Genomic DNA, 16371 nt, shown 5'->3' with positions numbered 1-16371 from the left:
CATCATGCAGCCTAAGAAGACAGATGCTTACAATTATGAACTAGAGTTGGCAGAAAAATGCATACTTTCTTAAATAAGACCTTAGGAAGGTTGTGTTATCTAAACATAACTTACTCATTCTTCAGATTTGTAAGAGCTGATTACTGTTTGTTGCCTTGTAAACAAAAGGCTGTCCATTGTGAGGAATTCTCTGATATTAAGCAAAGAGAATGAAAAGGGTTTAATGGTCCTACAAATGATAACTTATTATGCTTTGAAAAAACCTATGCATATAAATTTATATTTAATAAGACATTTGGGTAGACCAAAGACTATACATGGACTGACCCTTGGCTCCAACCTCATAGGTAGCAATGAATAGCCTAGTAAGAGTACCAGTGGAAGAGGAAGCCCTTGGTCCTGCCAAGACTGAACCCCCAGTGAATGTGATTGTTGGGGGGAGGGTGGTAATAGAGGGAGGATGGGGAGGGGAAGCCCATAGAGATGGGGAAGGGGAGGGGTTGGGGGATGTTGGCCCAGAAACCGGGAAAGGGAATAACAATCGAAATGTAAATAAGAAACACCCAAGTTAATAAAGATAAAAAGAAAAAAAGAAAAAAAAAAAAAGAAAAAGAATGGCCATACCAACCAACCAGAGCTCCCAGGGACTAAACCAACATCCAAAGAGTACACATGGACAGACCCATGGCTCAGCTGCACATGTAGCAGAGGATGGCCTAGTTGGGCACCAATAGGAGGAGAGGCCCTTGGTCCTGCCAAGACTGAACCCCCAGTGAATGTGATTGTTGGGGAGAGGGCGGTAATGGGGGAAGGGTGGGGAGGGGAACACCCATCTAGAAGGGGGAGGGGAGAGGTTAGGGGGATGTTGGCTCGGAAACCGGGAAGGGGAATAACAATCGAAATGTAAATAAGAAATACTCAAGTTAATAAAGATGGGGGGGGGAAGACATTTGGGTAGAAAAAAACTAGTAGCATAGAAAATCTTGATTATAAAAAATTATGTAAAATTATATTTTGCAGTGTTAGAATAATGTTGATTTTTTTAACTGAAGCAGATATTTTCTCACTATTTCTTAAACATGTAGTGAGCATTCTATTTATTTTCTTATTGTTGCATTTTTTTATTGAGTATTTTTTACTTACATTTCAAATATTATCTCCTTTCCCAGTTTCCCATCCATAAACACCTATCCCATGTCCTCTCCCTGTTCTTCTGTGAGGATGTTAGCCTACCCAACCACCCACCCCTTCCTGCCTCTCTGCCCTGACATTCCCTTATACTGGGAAGTCCAGCCTTGGCAGGACCAAGGGATTCTCCTCTCGTTGGTGCCCAATGAGGTCATCCTATACTACATATGCAGCTGGAGCAATGACTCTGTTCATGTGTACTCTTTGGTTGGTGGTTTAGTACCTTGGAACTCCGGTTGGTTGGTATTGTTATTCTTATGGGGTTGCAAGCCCCTTCAGCTTCTTCAATCCTTTCTCTAACTCCTTTAATGGGGAGGGGACCCTGTTCTCAGTTCAATGATTTGCTGCTAGCATTCACCTCTGTATTTGACATGCTCTGGCTATGCCTCTCAGGACATATCTCTATCCTGCTCCTGTCAGCATGCACTTCTTAGCTTCATCAATTTTATCTAGTTTTGGTGGCTGCATCTATATGGGCCACCTGTGGGGCAGGTTCTGAATGGCTTTTCCTTCAGTCCCTGCTCCAAACTTTGCCTCCATATCCCCTGCTGTGAATATTTTTGTTCCCCCTTTCTAGAAAGAGTGAAGCATCCGCACTTTGGTGGTCCTTCTTCCTGAGCTTCATGTGGTCTTTTGATTGTATCTTGGGTAATCCACACTTTTGGGCTAATACCCATTTATCAGTGAGTGCACACCATGTGTAGATTATCTCACTCAGGATGATATTTTCTAGTTCAATCCATTTGCCTATGAATTTCATGAGGTCATTGTTTTTGATAGCTGAGTAGTACTTCATACTGTCAATGTACCACTGTATCCATTCCTCTGTTGAAGGGCATCTGGGTGATTTCCAGCTTCTGGCTATTATAAATAAGGCTGCTATGAACATAGTGGAGCATGTGTCTTTGTTGTATGTTGGAACATCTCTTGGCTATATGCCTAGGAGAGGTATAGCTATGTCCTCAGGTAGTGCAATGTCCAATTTTCAGAGGAAACTCCAGACTGATTTCCAGAGTGGTTGTACCAGTTTGCAATCCTACCAAAAATGGAGGAGTGTTCCTCTTTCTCCACATCCTTGCCAGCATCTGCTGTTACCTGAGTTTTGATCTTAGCCATTCTCACTGGTGTTAGGTGGAATCTCATAGATGTTTTGATTTGCACTTACCAGATGAGTAAGGACGTTGAACATTTCTTTAGGTACTTCTCAGCCATTAAATATTCCTCAGCTGAGACTTCTTTGTTTAGCTCTGGATCCCATTTTTTAATAGGGTTATTTGGCTCTCTGGAGTCTAACTTCTTGAGTCCTTCATATATTTTAGAAATTAGCCCTCTATCAGATGTAGGATTGGTAAAGCTCTTTTCCTAATCTGTTGATTGGTGTTTCATCCTAGTGACAGTGCCCTTTGCCTTACAGAAGCTTTGCAGTTTTATGAGGTCCCATTTGTTGATTCTTGATCTTAGAGCATAAGCTATTGGTGTTTTGTTCAGAAAATTTTCCCCAGTGCCCATGATATCAAGACTCTTCCCCATTCTTGTACATTCAAAAAGTACAGTACCTTGTATGCTTTGATATTTCAATATTTATTCCAACAAAAGTAATTAATCCATTGCTTTTGAGTTTAGCCTCACTTAAATTTTCAGGCCACAAGCAAATTATATACAAATTCTGTGTCAGAATGTAACATAAATGCTTTCTAGTCTAATTCCTGATGCAGATCTTGCTCCTGTCTTAATCCCATGGAGCACAGTCTTCACCACTTACATTTCTGTGAGAACTCCATCACTCAGAACACCGATCAGTATGACCCATAAGTTCTGTTTGCAGCAGACTCTGACTGTAGCCTGCCACAACCTTAACCATTTCCAAATTTCTGCCCAAAGCTTAAGAACTGCTTCATCAAGTTGAGTCTCAACTATAACATTGATTTTCTATATCAGCTAATTATGCAATATTGTGATCAAGTACTCAATAGAAAACAGAAAAAAAGTTTTTTCCATTCATTATGGTGAGGAAGGCATAGCTGAGTAGCTTAGCTTGTGGCATAATGAGCATGTAGCAGAGATTCTTTTTATCACAACAGTCAAGATGTGGAGAATGATGGAGGAATCAAATGAAGATCAGCCTTTGAAGCGCATTATGATCTAACAACTGCTTCTCTGCCATCTCTCCTAAGGGTTTTACAGCCTCTGTGGAGATTTCAGATCCACCCAATAGCAAACATTGATTACATAAATCTAGAAATGATTAAGCATGGACTCAAGCATCTAGTGACCACCAGAAATCTTTGAAGACTACTTATATATGTGGTTTTAGTTTTTAATACTAGCTAAACTGACCAAAGACAGTATAATATTTTATGCTAACTTTGAACACAAACTACTTTAAGACTGAACATCACAATTTTGTGTTTTATTTTATTTTATTTTTACTTTAAAACATCCTTTGGTGCATTTTTCCACTAGGAAAATAAGGGAAGGTAATGTTCATCTAACATCATTTCAACAAAGCTCTTTGTTTCTGCATTTACATTATGTGCCTTCCTGAGAGATTCCCAGGAAAAAGTTGATTTTTTAAAAAGTGTAACCTTATTCATCCCTTCTGCAGACAACAAACCCAGACACCATTGCTGATGCCAAGAAGCATTCACTGACAAGAGCCTGGTATAGCTGTCCCCTGAAAGGCTCTACCAGAGGCTGACCAATAAATGGAGATGTATGCAACCAAACATAGGACTGAGTGCAGGACCCCATAGAGAAGTTAGGGCAAAGACTGTAGGAGCTGAAAGGGTTTGCAACCCCATAGGAAGAACAACAATATCAACCAACCAGACCCAATAAAGCTCCCAAGGACTAAACCACCAAGCAAAGAGTACCCATAGCCCCAGCTCAATATATAGCAGAGGAGCATCTTATTTGACATCACTGGGAGGAGAACCCCTTGGCCCTGTGGAGGCTTGATGACCCAGCGTAGGGGAATGCTAGGTTGCTAAGGCAAGAGTGGGTAGGCAGGTGGGGGAGCACTTTCATGGAGGTAGGGAGGGGACAGGAGGTTTGTGGAAGGGAAACTTGGAAGCAGGATAACATTTGAAATGTTAATAACTAAAATAATCAATAAAGAATGAAAAAGAAAAGGGGTTGGGGATTTAGCTCAGTGGTAGAGTGCTTGCCTAGCAAGCACAAGGCCCTGGGTTTGGTCCCCAGCTCCGAAAAAAAGAAAAAAGAAAAAAAAATGAAAAAGAAAAAGTAGAACCTGGAGTAAATTGGTTATGTAACAAAGGATAGCATAATAAGGTTGTGACAAAGGTAAATGCCAGTTGTGAGCGATCAATAACCATAAGACTAAAATGAGAAGGTAGAACTTGCAGTCAAAATATGGAAAAGGTTAGAGGATACCACAAATAAAATGCCATGTGCTGTCTGATACAATACCCTCATGATATAATTTGCACTCTGTAAATGCTTGTAAATACTTTGAGAGGATTCCTCATTTTGTATTAGTTTTGTCCCAGAACTATCTGGAATGGCTAAAAGAATTTATCATATTAGGATCATTTATCCATTAATTTTTATTCATCACACAGCAATCTTATTTATTGACAAATTAAATGTGCATTTGCCATATATAACATAATTTGGAAATATGTTTGTGTGGGATGATGTCACAGGTGAGGCAGGTACAAGATAGAATGAGGCCTGTCATTGGATGAGAAGAAAGGATGGTGGGAGAAAAGTTTGAGGGAAGGGGAGGAGACTGGAATGGAAAGGAGGAAGAGAGAGAAGGGAGGGAGAGAAGCTGCCGCCGGTTGACAACATGGAAGCTAACGTTAAGATTCCACGCTGTACCTTTACAGTTTGTTATGAATGCTCTTCAGGAATGGATGTGTACAGGGCTTTGTATGTTTAGGTGGGCAATTATGTCTTATCAATTAGATCAAAGGTTATTGTGTTGTGTGTTCTTTCTTGTAGCAATTTAAGAGCATGTGCAGCAGCTAGAGGCACTGGGCTACCATCGAGTTGGGATGTATGTTTCTGGCATGGAAACCTGCCTTGGGAACTAGATAGGTAGAGAGATTGCTGCCAGGCTCAGAGAGAGGCCTTTGGCAGTGTGATATGGGATGGGGCAAAGCGAGTGAGACGCTTTGCTAACTGAGATTAAGATATCTATCAGATGTTTCGGGGCACTACGGTGCCGGACCAAGTGGGGGTAAACGACAAGCCATTTATTATAATTATACAACAACATGTTTGCCTAATGGAACTTTTAAGTCAAGCTAATGTATAGATACTTTTGAAAGATAAGAACACTTAAGATCTATTATCCTGGGATTTATATAGACAGACAATGAACTGTTATTAATAATGATCTCATGTATACAATAAATATCCTGAATTTAATTTTATTAACAGAATTTTAAAAATATTTTGATCAAACTTTCTTTTCATTTTCTACCTTTTCAAGTCAATCACTGTTTTGCTCCCTTTTTATTGATTTTTAAGATCTTATGTATATGTAATATAAGATATACAGTATTTAATATTTTTAACCTTATCTATCACCTACCATCTCTCTCTATCTACCTATCATATATCTACCTATCATAAATCTATCTACTTATCTCTATATGTGTCTATCCTTTCTCTGTTTACCTATGTTTATATTATATATACCATTTCTCTATCTTTCAATATCTATCATCAATCTTTATCAATCTACCTACCATATCTCTCTCATATATTTATCTCTATCATCTATAAAATAATCTATCACCTATATCATCTATCTATCTATCTATCTATCTATCTATCTATCTATCTATCTATCTGTCATCTATCATCTATCATTTATCCTCTCAAAGCATGTGATATTCAAATTCTTGTGCCAGACATATTTTACTTAGTGAAATATCTAACTCAATTATTACAAATTTCAGAATCTCCTCCTTTAGTGTATATCGATTACATTTTTTTTAATCAAGCCATCAGTTGATGGACATTTAGTTGTTTTTTCTTGAGTTTGGCAATGAATATTGCAGTAATCATGAGGATGCGGGTGCTTCTTCACGTTGATTTCTTTTTTATGTGAGATGGTGACCTATGTTTTTATCTCTTTGAATACCTTATTTTTCCTCTTTAATAATATAATATAATTTTCTATAGATATGAGGCAATGACTTGTTTACAATTGCCATTGGCAAAAGTAATGCCCAAAGAAATTAAGTAATAAATCATGGGCCAAAACCATATATATACTTTCAAGTGGTACTAAGAAATAAGAATTTAATAATATTCACAATCTAAGTATTCTATACTTTCCACCATTATAATATGTCTCATTATATCAGTTTAGTATTCTGCATTGCCTCATGCACAGAAGCATAACACTAATCTATTTTACATTGTAAAAAGATCTTAAAATGATCCATGCTGTTTTCCATATAATTTGAAATCTATCTTTCCTTAAGATACTATAAAAAGAACTTTTTGTACCTCCTGTTGGCTTGTGGGTAACAGAAGAGAACCACCCAGTCATTTACAATGGTATTCTGGGCAAGAAGCATGTTATAATCATTCCACAAGTTGGTGGTCATAATATGCACAGAATGGAATTTTCTTAGTTCCTTAAATAACTATCACATTTGTCCATATGTTCAAACTTGTAGAGCACACACAGCTTTCTATACATGCTTTATGGACTTCTCATCTGCTTCTGAGATTTAGAGTTTAAAATTCCAGAAAATTTAAAGTAGGATCATCACTAAGCTGTTCTATAGTAAATTGTGGAAAATTGAGGTTTTAAAAAGAAAAGCCTGTGACTAACCATTTCAGAGAGGAAAAGATGAGGTATGATTTATTAACTCTACTTAAGTATGGAATTAATTTTTTTTTAGTAAAAGTATCATTTTTTTCCAACCACAGTATAGGGATTACTGGAAAGATTTTATGCTTAAGGGAGCCAAAAAGAATTTCCTTACTGTGGTAAAGTTTGGAGTTAGTCATCCAAATCCATGGCTCCCTCCTTACATTCCTAAGATAAACTTAGAGTTTGGCTTTGGAGTAACATAAGTTTTTAGGGAGACGCATGTCCATCATATTCAATGTCCTTATTGCAAAGCCTTTAAAAGTTTAAGTGACTCATTGCAATGCTTAACTTAACACATATGTCTAGTTTATACAAACGTGCCTTCTTGAACCAAACAGTGGAGTCTACTCTAATGTTTATACATGTCAATGGAAGATTAAATTCACTCAGTGTAGCCACTACTAGTAGTATTTCTTTTACAAATATTGTTTCTTAAAAATAGATGGCTCACTTTTGGCCAACTGGTAAAATGTCTCGTGTCTTTTCTGGAGCCTCCCCTGGCAGAGCACACTGTCTTCTCTAGGTCCACTTACAGCTAAGTTTCATCTTCTCTAAACAATTCATTTATAACAAATTTACATAGACCAAAAAGTCAATTTTATGAACTTCTCTTCGAGATTGTATAGTTTGCCTGAAAATTTATTTCTAAGAAGAGGAGTATGCTGAACAAAATTTGGTCAGAGCCCTAATGGAAAAATAGCATAAAGTCTGGAAATGATTTAACCTTCTGCCACAGAATGAGGCCAGAGAAATAGCAAGTTTTATTGCAAGAGAAGAGGATGCCTTGTCTTATACATATAATGATAACTATTTTTTGGCCATAATAATAATTCTTTTTAAAAGAATTCCTAATTCTGACTAAGACAGAAGGCCATAGCAGTGATGTATTTCTTTAAAAATTTATTTAAAAAGACTTTGTCTCAAACAGTGTGGAAAAATAGATCTGGAATTTGATTATTTTTAATGGATAAATACCAAATAACACATTTTGATGTCATTTTTAAAAATGAAGACACGGAAGGCTCCAGTATTAGATAGTTATCTCTGTCCCCAAAACAATAAAACACTTAGAAAGAAACTTAGGTGCCGATGTATTTTTATAAATGAATAGGATAGATTAAAACCACTGGGTTACAAAAACAGCAAAGCTGTCTATAATGGGAATAATGTGGTGCAGCTTCAGCTAGCCAACTTGATTGGATAAAGTCATTTTCTTGGTGGACCAGATAACTTTCAGTAAAATACTCATTCCACAGAAACATTTTGGCAAATGTAACAAGATATGCTGCTTTACTCCTAGTCCCTTAAATGAAGATGCCATGTAAATTATGTTTCTAGGGGCATAAACAAAACAAAAGAAAACTTCCAACATTCTCTTCAGTTAATATCCTGAGCCCATAGCTTTATGGCATTTCTTTTTTAAATTTGGGAGCTAGAGATCTCTCAGAGTTTAAGAATACTACCTAACAAATGTTCATAACTCCAATTCCAGGAAACTTGATTTACTCTTTGATCTCCAAGAGCATTTCATACATTCAGGTAGGCAAAGTATTTATGCACACAAAAATAAAAATAAAGAAATTAAAAAAATTATTAAATTTTATTTGAGATATCGAGGAATATTTTTCTAGCTCTCAGCATTCCTTATTAGCCCTTAGTTCTTTGTAATAGGCTGAGGCCTTGTGGGGTTTCTCCCTTCTGTGTTAATATGTTGGTGTCATTCTTGTTCAGGTCTTAGACAGGCAGCTGTGTTGCTGAAATATCATGGTATGGATTCTGTGATGCTTTTAGGAGACAAAAATCTCATAGTATATTTCCTGGTTCTCTGGCTCGGCTGATCTCTCTGCCCCCTCTTCTACAAGGATTCCCTGATCCTTAGGCGTGGGTATGAAGACGTGGGTGGGGCAGAGTACCACACTGTTGAGTGCTCTCTTCATCTTGATTAGTTGTAGGTTGTTTTGTACTGGTCTCCATCTACTGTAAGGAGATATTTCCTTGATTCTGGATGCAACAGCCAGTTGTTAGTCCTGAAATTATATACATACAAGTAGCATCATATAGAATGAGCTGGTGTATTTATACATTTAGGGTGTAGGAAAAGAGTTACAGGAAAAAAGGGAAAGACAAACTGTAATTATATTTTAATTGAAAAATAAGTTTGTTTTATTTTATTACTATTTTGTTATTACTATTAATATTTGTGTGTTGTGTCTGTGTGTGTGTGTGTGTGTGTGTGTTTGAGAGAGAGAGAGAGAGAGAGAGAGAGAGAGAGAGAGAGAGAGAGAGAGAAAACAGGGAGGGGGGATATGGAAGAGAGGACCCTGACAGAGAGTATCTTTCTTTTTTCTCTGTAACTTACATTCTGTGCTGCTAAAACTTGCTTTTCCACCTGGAACCCTGTACAGAAATGCTTTTAAAGGATGAATTAATCCAACATTATTATTTAAGGAATTAGCATTTGAAAATTGTTTTTGAATTTTTATTTTCAAGTTAATCTTTGCATATTTAGTTCATGGATACAAGTTAAAGCATCAAACAAATTCCTAAAAGGAATACTGGTAAAACACTAGTAGAAAATAAGTATTTATACTTCTGAGCTATTGATTAGGATGTGTATGATCTTGATTCTTATTTTCTGTGATTGTGCTTTGAAAACGTCTTACTTCCATAATTCCTTGACTTTGGAAGCTCTCTCCTCTTCTCACTTTGCCTTTTCCTCTGTTTAGTCTGTTGCTATAGCAGAGTATGCTTCCTAACACTTGGCTGGAAGCTCCGACCTCTGCAATGCATGATAGGCATGACAGCTTTGCCCCAGCCACTGGCCAAAGTAAAGGCCAATGTAGATGAATGGGATGATCATTATAGTCTTCCCCAGACCCTGTGTGAGTGGGAACTGCATGCTTTCTAAGCCGAAAGAAAAGGAAATCTAAGCCAGTTCATAAAGCCAAATCTTTAAATTATGGACTCTTAGAAATGAAACCAAGACCCAGCTAGCCATAATCGGATTCGAGTGCACTGTGTGATGGAGGAGAGGAACTTTTATTCATATTTCTCTTGACCAATTGCCAAGTCTCTTCTGACTGACTGATTATTCAAATGTCAAATGTCTTGATGTTTTTGATCAGTCTGTAAAGCTCATTACTTTTCTAAGAGTCTTTCCAGACTTATTTTTGTGGTTACTTTTCTTATTTCCTTTATGGTTTTCAGGAATGTTCTTTACCTAAGACATTATTACAATGTATTTGTGTAGTGATTAAAGATAATTTGTGTGAAATATGATTTTAATTGAACATATATATCTTGATGGAGACCTCGTAATGTTTTCACCCTAATTCTTATTAACACTTACACAGTTAAGTAGAAATTAAGCATTCTAAATATGCTGAATGAATTCCATATGATTATATTGATGTGAATTATATTAAAAATGTGTTTTATTCTCACTACCTTTGTAGAGAAAAGTTGGGGTAAAGTGTCAGATTTCAGGAACTCAATGGATTTTTTTAACTAAGTAAAGTATATGCGTATTTGTACATATACAATGTACCAGTATATTAATATCTCATTTATGTCTGACCTGAATTCTTGTTTTGTCAGTCTTGTAGTCTAGTTATCACAGACACAAAGATGTCTGCTGTATTGTTGAAGGCTTCCTAGAGGAGTATCAATGCCTGTAAGTGACCCAGGTCTCATGTTTTTCCTCTTACATACCTGAAGTTCCACTTCCGTAGTAAGATTTCTGTTTTAGATTCTAAAGAGAGCCCATGTGCTCTTCCTCTTGTTCTGTTTTATCTTGGCCAAATGCCATTGGCAGAAACGTCTCCTCTGACCTTTACCACTCAAGTCTGATCTTAAAATGTCCCACTTTATTTTTGTCTATTCTAGGGCAGAGTGTACAGTAGTGGCTTTGTTTATCTCAGCTTCATTGAAAACATCTTTTGTTTCTTTCTACACTTGACTCCCAATCTTCGACTCAGTGATTTTCATTTAAGGTCACCACAATTTTAAGTCCTGAGTTACTTTAGAGAGTTGGAAGTTACTAGTAAACATTAGTAACTACCCTTGATATAGCCTCAGAGATCCTCTTTGTTTTCGAGACTGAATCTTGAAGTCACTGAGCTATCCACAGACTGAGTGGTCAACCAGACTAAGACTCTTCTGGCCACTGCTCTCCAAGGATATCTTGCAATACTATCTCTACTTGCCATACGTTTTGAATAGATGTCTATGGGCAGCTTGATGAGGAGGCATGATTTTCATGAAAGTAACCATTAAATGGTATGCATGTGCATTTTTGACACTCTATAGTTTTTAAGAATTACCTGAAGTTTTAAAACATGATAATATTTTGTGAACTAGTGGTCTCATAATGTTTATGGCAAAAGTAAAAAAACAAAAGAAATACATACCTTTGTTCCTCCATATATTTTTTGTGTTCTATGTGGGCTATGTCTGACAATCTTTTATGTCCTCTTTTGTCTCCTGTGTAGATTCTCATGTAGCAACTAGGGCTTTAAGCTCCTGAGACCCCTGTGTATCTTGCCCAGAAGACAATTGGCTGGCTTGCAAAACTGGTTGGTATTTTTAACCACTAAAGATCTTAATAGAGTTTCTAGGAAGTGCCATTAGCAGTTGAGCAAGTCTAGTTTTCCTTGACATATATTTTAAACTCTGTATGGTCACTTATTACCTAATGGGTAAATCTTATGTTAGACTGTAACTCCTGACTCTGTAACAAATTATGAGATCATTTGCCACAAGGGTGTGAAATCTGGGTTTCTTTATCTTTTCATTTCATTTTGTTATTATAATCAGAGAAGAAAGACAAAGACAAGGCAAAATAAGAAATATAGGAAATAGTATTTTGTAAACTTTGAATTGTGAAAAGATAAAGTTCGAAACTTAGTTTAAATCATGGACAAATTTGTTAGAGTTGAAGCTTCTGTAGAAAATCCATGATATTTGGTTACTATAAGAAATAAATATTCATCTACTAGGGATACACAGAGAAACCAGTCTTGAAAAAAAGAATTAAAATATTCATAATGTTAGCATGTAGGGTTCAAAAAACCAAGGAGAACTAAATCATTTCTACATGACTTTGTAACTCACAGTTCTTAGGATGGAATTATTCTAATTTCTTTTAAGCTGCTTTGGTAAACACTAAGGGCAAGAGATAAATGAATTTTTTTGTAATATACTTCTAGGTAACAGTTCATCACCCTATTACTGAGGGAAGCTAAGGGAAATACTCCAGCAGAGCCTGAAACTGACATAGAAACTTGACATAGAAACAATGTCAGAATGCTACTTAATCTCAGTTTCTTTCGGCTATCTCTCTTATGCAGCCTAAGTCCTTCTTCCCAGGAGTAGCACTACCCAGAGTGAGATGGGTCCTCCTTACATCAATTAGCAATCAAGAAAATGTTCAACATCCTTAGTCATCAGAGAAATGCAAATCAAAACAACCCTGAAATTCCACCTCACACCAGTCAGAATGGCTAGGATAAAAATTCAGATGATAACAGATGCTGACAAGGATGTGGAGAAAGAGGAACACTCCTCCAATGTTAGTGGGTTTGCAAGCTGGTACAACAACTCTGGAAATCAGTTTGGAGGTTCCTTAGAAAATTTGTCATAGGACTACCTGAGGACTCAGCTACATCACTCCTGGGCATATACCCAAAACATGCTTCAACATCAAGGACACGTTTTCTACTATGTTCATAGTAGCCTTATTTATAATAGCCAGAAGATGAAAAGAACCCAGCTGTTCTTCAATGGAGGAATGGATACAGAAAATGTGGTACATCTACACAATGGAGCACTGCTCAGCTATTACAAACAATGACTTCATGAAATTCTGAGGCAAATGGATGGAACTAGAAAATATCACTCTGAGTGAGCTAACCCAATCACAAAAGAACACACATGGTATGTAGTCACTGATAAGTGGATATTAGCCCAAAAGCTCGGATTACCGAAGATACAACCTATAGAGCACATGAAGCTCAAGAAGGACGACCAAACTGTGGCTGTTTCAGTCCTTTTTAGAAGGGGAAACAAAAATATTCACAGGAGGAGATATGGAGACAAAATTTGGAGCAGAGACTGAAGGAAAGGCCATTCAGAGCCTGTCACACCTGGGGATTCAGCCCATACATACAGCCACCAAACTCAGACAACATTGCTGATGCCAAGAAGTGCATGCTGACAGGAGCTTGATGTAGCTGTCCCCGAGAGGCTCTGCCAGAGCATGACAGAGGTGTACTCTCAGCCAATCATTGAACTGAGAACGAGATCCCCATTGGAGCAGTTAGAGAAAGGATTGAAGTTGCTGAAGGGGTTTGCAACTCCATAAGAACAACAATACCAACCAACCAGAGCTCCCAGGGACTAAACCACCATCCAAAGAGTACACATGGACAGACCCATGGCTCCAGTTGCATATGCAGCAGGGGATGGCTTTTTTGGGGCACTAATGGGAGGAGAAGCCCCTGGTCCTGCCAAAGCTGTAACCCCCATCTCCAGTGTAGGGGAATGTCAGGGCAGGGAAGAAGAAAGCGATGGGTGATTGGGTGAGGGAACACCTTCATAGAAGACAGGGAAGGGGATAGGATAGGGGTTTATGGGCAGGGAACTGGCAAAGGGGATAACATTTGAAATGTAAATAAATAAAAAATACCCAGTAAAAAAAAAAAAAGAAAATGCCCCACAAGCATGTCCTCACTCTGCTGAGATAAAAGCCATTCCTCAGTTAAGGTTCTCTTCTCTCTTCTCTTCAAATGGCACAGCACCCAGCCACACTTGCAGAAGGAAGCTAATTTTTTTTCTTGTATTTTTTTCTTTTTTTGTACATTTTCCTCTTTTCGATAGTAACTTCTCTGCTCTCAAGGGCACTTTTGGTCCACAGGGGATCAGGGGCTCTTTGCAGATAAATAGGTTAGTATGTGTAAACAGTTAGTTGATGTTAGTCCTACTTAATTGAAATAAACTCAACTCTTTGATGCACTGAACTGTTCCATTGGGATGCTGGAAATGAATGGTGTTAGATGTGGTTGTCCCTTGGAGTAGGGTTGGAGACTGATCAAGCGCTTCAGCTACAGGAATAGGCCAAAGTTGGGCTAGGTGTTGGCCCAGGTTATTTGGCTATGACAGCTGAAGCTGACACCTAGCTCTCTTGGACCATGGTGCATATTTGCCCTTTCTCACCACATTGTTCCCTGACACTTGATTATTTTGTGGCCAGCTGCAAATTCTTCTTCCTGGTAAAAGAGAAATAAAATCTCCAACACAATCAAACAACCAATCACCAAAAGAATATTACATCATAAATCTTCGTCAGTGTACACAGATATAGATACATACTACTGTTCTTCATAATTTAAAGGGCAAGTTTCAGTTATGAAGTTGCAGATTGAAATTTTCAGGAGTCATAGGATCAGAATTATGACTATAAGTAAATTATATATGTATATAATATATTATAATATACTATTACATACTTAATATATATTAATTATACATGCATGTATAAAAAGTAAACATAAAGTAAAAAGTGAATATGTATAATTGTAATATGTAATGCATATGTTAATATAATACATTATCATATTAAAATTTATATATGTTATATTTTATGCATAATATTTAATATTTACTATATATTACATAAACTTGTGTATTATTTTATATCATATATGATAAATAATATAACATATATTTAACATATAATTTTTACATCTATTTAATATATTATATATTATACATATAAATAATATCTATTGAGAACTAGCTTTCTCTTGTCCTCAATAAAATAATTTGGTATATATCATTAGCTAAGACATCTGTTTTGAAGAGAATATCCTCTTCAAATAATATGTTGTAAATAAACTATTATATATACAAATTAGATATTATGGAGTAATTCAAATATTATCACAAATAATTTAGTTTTTATGGACTAGTGGAAGGAGTATGTAATTGGTGATCACTCTCCCAAAGTGCTTTGCCTTATCATCTGGAAACATATTTTTGTGCCAACAGAAATTGATTTCATAATGAAAATCACATAAATTACCATAATAGAAAATATTTTTCACAGTGAATTTAAATTTACTTGTACCACAGAATAAGATTCAATGAATGAAAAAGTAGTAAGTGTACAATCAATAAAAGTTGCTACTGTGCAGCTAAAGGAATTCTTCATTAGGTAACATGTTTTCATACATATTTCTTTGCAGCCTTTTATTATAATTAGAATTTTTTTTTGAAAAATATATGCTGTGTAAACTGTTAATGTATGATAGCTGCTTCATGGGCTGGGTACCTATTATGTTTTGTTTGTTTGTTTGTTTGCATTTTCTGTTTTTGCTCTTTTGTTTGTTTGTTTTTGTTTTGGTTGTTTTTTCTGACCTCTAGAATCTGGTCTATTTCTTTTCACACTGCAGTGATGATGTGATTAAATCTGTTGTAATAAAGATTTCAAATTCAGAGTAAAACAAAACGTGTTTTACAGTCATGTCTTAGGATTACATTTGAGTATATTGAATCTCTGAGAAGTGTTTATTTATATTTAGATAGATAGTATTCTTCTTGATAAAACACATATTTGAATGAATTGATATACTAAGGTTTATGTGATCTAAAAACATTTAAGAACTTTAAATTCATGTCTGTTTCTACATGTACTTGAGGCCACCCATATATTAGTACTGGGGTATCATATACTGAGGAGCTTATAAGAAGTTGGAGGATTTCTAATAAGGGTGTTAAGATCAGATTGCAGTTCTGTTGCAAGAGCAGAAAACACTTTTCCCCTTTTAATTAAAACTAGCTTCTGTTCTCATATAATGTATTCTGATAATAGTTTTCTTTTCCTCTACTCCTCCCAGTTCTTCCCCTCTTCCCCTCCCTTCTAGACCCATTCCCTTTCTGCCTCTCATTGAAACACAAACAGGTTTCTACATATAATATATGTAATATGATATGAGAAATATAATAAATATAATATAATACATGGTAAAAACAAAAACTAACACATCAGAATAGGGTAAAACAAAAGAACAAAAGGAAAAGCACCCAAGAAGAGGCACAGATATGGATTCAGAGACTCACTCATTCTTACATTAAAGAATCCCATAGAAACACTAAATTGGAAGTCATAATACATACACACAGAGAACAGACTTTCCATCTTTTCTTCTGCAGATTTCCTGAATCCCAAAGGAAGGAATTTCACATCTAGAGCTTTCCCTCTGTGCATTATTTCTGACTATGGATTTCTGCATTTGTTACGCTCTGCAGCAATTGTTCTTAGCTGC

At 36.4% G+C, this 16371-nt stretch overlaps 1 long non-coding RNA gene across 2 annotated transcripts in view; it reads left to right on the top strand.

Annotated features, from left to right (window-relative positions):
- The window catches only part of LOC134480367 (uncharacterized), a 165691-nt gene extending 150011 nt beyond the window's left edge, over window positions 1-15680 (top strand). Inside the window, exons 1-3 of one of the 2 annotated variants that reach the window (XR_010054783.1) lie at window positions 1633-8587; window positions 11539-11622; window positions 12397-15680. This is a non-coding gene — a long non-coding RNA (uncharacterized LOC134480367). Of the gene's footprint in view, window positions 1-1632; window positions 8588-11538; window positions 11623-12396 lie in introns of those variants that run through there. The other variant, XR_010054782.1, reaches the window with a different exon arrangement.
- Window positions 15681-16371: the final 691 nt, after the last annotated feature.

Source organism: Rattus norvegicus, chromosome 9 (genome assembly GCF_036323735.1).
Source record: "Rattus norvegicus strain BN/NHsdMcwi chromosome 9, GRCr8, whole genome shotgun sequence".
NCBI lineage: Eukaryota > Metazoa > Chordata > Mammalia > Rodentia > Muridae > Rattus > Rattus norvegicus.
Note: the sequence above shows the minus strand (reverse complement) of the source record. Positions and strands in the feature narration are given on the sequence as shown.